This window comes from Marmota marmota, unplaced genomic scaffold (assembly GCF_001458135.2).
Source record: "Marmota marmota marmota unplaced genomic scaffold, marMar, whole genome shotgun sequence".
NCBI classification, from domain to species: Eukaryota; Metazoa; Chordata; class Mammalia; order Rodentia; family Sciuridae; genus Marmota; species Marmota marmota.
This window is the reverse complement of record NW_026000130.1, coordinates 1942156-1945491: the sequence shown is the minus strand read 5'-3', so window position 1 is coordinate 1945491 and position 3336 is coordinate 1942156.

The following is a 3336-nucleotide window of genomic DNA, read 5'->3' as shown; positions in this document are numbered from 1 at the left end:
TTTTTTTTTTTTTTTTTTTTTTTTTGTGTGTGTGTGTGTGTGTTAATTTGCAGTACAGGGATTCAACCAAAGACCCTACACATGCTAGGCCAACTCCCCACACTGAGCCACATCCCCAGCCCTTTCTATTTTATTTTTGAGACAGGATCTCACCAAGTGGCCCAGGCTGGCTTTGAACTCGCAATCCTCCAGCTTTGGCCTCCTGAGTAGCTGGAATATTCAGGCGAGGACCATAGCGCCCAGCTCTCCCTATCTTTTATTTTCAACATAGTTGTGATATAAACACCATCATGCGTCTCATCTTTTTTCTTTATCTTTTTTTTTATTGGTTGCTCATGACAATACAATGATCTTGACGTATCATACATTTGATTCAAATGGGGTATGAATTCTTATTTTTCCACATGTACAGAGTGCAGGGTCACATTGGTTACACAGCCACGTTTATTCATACAGCCATACTAGTGTCTATTGTATTCTGCTGCCCCCCCATCCCCCCCTAAGGACTGACGGAACATGGTTCAGGCAGAGGAGGAGAGCTCTGATGTGTGTTATGGCACGTTTACCAAACAAATCGGCCTTTACTCGGTTGGAGTTGCTTGGAAAATGAAAGTCACAAAGGAGAGTTGGAGATTGAGCAAAACCAGGTTTTGTGACAGACTGTGAAGGTGGACAAGCGAGAGCTTGTAGTGAAATCCAAACTAAGCACGTCCCTCTGGAGCGGTGAGATGGCAAACGGGAGGATCTTTGGAGACCTGTTGCCTCTGTCGTGGCCTCTCTGGATCTGCAGCCGGTAATCTGGTGGTTGGCCCAGGCTGCTGGGAGGCGTTCAGCAGAGCGATCATGGGGCAAGAAGACCCGGACCTGCCTTGCAGGACAATGGGGACAACCCAAAGTCCTGCAGGTATTTTTCTCTGAGTTTGTCCCTGCATAGTGTGCAACCCAACAGGGTTCCGTTCTTGTGTAATGTGCAGCCAGGGTCAGGATCCAGCTCCAGGACTCGTTTCCTCAAAACTGAAACTCTGCACCCATTAAATAATGAGCCCCCATTCTCCCCTCCCCCAGTCCCTGATAACCCTCCTTCTCTCTGTGTCACTGGATCCCTCCACGGACTCCATTTGAGTGGAAGCAGAGCTTGTCCCTTTTCTGTGACCAGCTCATTCCACTCAACCTAACACCCTCAGTGTCTGCGCAGCACATTGCTAAACCCCCTTCCCCCGAGGGCCGAGTGAGGTCTGCTCACACAACACATCTCCTCATCTGTTCAGCCACCGTGGACGCTTGGGATGCTCTCACATGATGGCGGTTGTGGCCAGGGTGGCCGTGCCCGTGGATGTACAGACACCTCTCTGGGGCACTGCTCTCTGCTTTGGATCTTTAATATCCTCCAAAGGCCTGTGTGACACAGGCGTGTCCCCAGGTGGCACTGTTGGAGGTAGGACCTAGTAAAAGAAAGACAGGTCACTGAGGGTGTGCCCTTGAAAGGGACTGCGGGACCCTGCCCCTCCTCACCCTCCTTGCTCCTTGGCTTATGGTGTGAGCAGACTCACTTCACCGTGTGCTCCCATTGTGATGTCCGCAAAGCCAATGGGGACAGTCGGTCCTGGGCTGGAATTTCTAAAACCAATAGCAAAATGAACTTGATCTCTTTATAAGTTAATCATCTCAAGTTTTCTTGTGTGTTTTTTAAAATTGTGATGGAAAGCTAACACACCTGCTTTCAATTTGGGGATATACACCAAGAAGTGGAACTGCAGGATTGTGTAGTAACTCTGTTTTTAATTTTACGTCACACTGTTTTCCTTAGTGGCTGTGCCTTTGTACTATCAATGAAGTGGGTTCTGATGGTTCACGTCCTTGCTCTTGTGTGTAATTTTCTGGCTTTTTGACAGTAGCCATAGTAATAGGTATGAGGCATCTCATTGTAGTTTGGATTTCATTCAACTAATGATTAGGGATATTAAGCATCTTCATATTGCTGTTTTGGCCATTTGTAGATCTTTGGAGAAAATGTCTATTTAAGATCTTTGCCCATTTTGTGTGTGAGTATATGTGTGTGTGTGTGTGTGTGTATGTGTTACCAGGGATTGAGCCCACGGCCTTATGCATTATGCCTAATTATGTTGGGAGAGGCAAGCACTCTCCCAACAGGACCATATCCCCAGCCTTTCTTTGCTGAGTTTTAAATTTAGCTTTTTTGTTGTTGTTGAAATATTAGGAGTTCTGTACATATTCTGAATATTAACCTCTTTTTTTTTTTTCCTTTGGGTACTGGGGACTGAACTCACTACTCGACCACTGAGCCACAACCTCATCTCTATTTTATATTTTATTTACAGAAAGGGTCCTCACTGAGTTGTTTAATGCCTCTCTTTTGCTTTGAACCCACGATCCTCCTGCCTCAGTCTCAAGAGCTGCTGGGATTACGGGCATGAGCCACTGTCCCCGCCCTGATTATACCATTTGGAAATGTTTTCTTCTATTTTGTGGGTTGCCTTTTTACTGTATTTGAGTTTCGGTTTTCCTGAAATCCAGTTGGTTTATTTTTTTCTTTCATTGCCTCTGCCTTTGGTGTTACATTCAAGAAAGCATCACCAAACTATCACACATGCAGGCCTCTGATCCATCTTGAGTTAATTCATCTCTATGGTGTGAGGGAAGGGTCTGATGTCATTCTTCTGTTTGTACATCTAGCTTTCCAAGCACCATTTGCTTAAAAGACTCTTCCCCCCATTGAATGGTCTGGGCACTCTTGTCAAAACTTGTTTGATCACACAGGCAAGGGTGTGTTTCTGGGCTTCCACTGTGGCAATACAGGTCTGTCTGTATGTCTGTGCCACACTGTTTTGATTACTGTAACTTTGTAATAAGTTTTGAAATCAAGAAATGTGAGCTCTCCAACTTTTCTCTCTTTTCCAAGACTGTTTCTGACTGTGCAGAATTCTTTAGGTTTCCATATGCATTTTACAATGGGTTTTCTGTTTCTGTAAAACAAAATAAAAAACCCCATGCTATTGGAGTTTACATTAGATCCATTGACAGCGATGGGTTTCCTCATTTGGTATTGCTGTCTCTCTGTTGTATACATTCACTATAATTTAACTTGTCTACTATTGGTAGTCACTGGGTCATATACAATAGTTGTTATGTAGGCCTCTGATCCATCTATTATAAGATTCTTACAATAACCTTTTACGGAAATATTCCACATGCGTGTATGTGGAACTGTGAGAGCAGTTCCTAAATGTGGAATTGAGTCAAAGAGTTATGTGTTGTCATGGGCCAGACATAGGCTGTGTGTGTGAGCTGCGAGCATTTGAGTGCAGGAGGGGACTG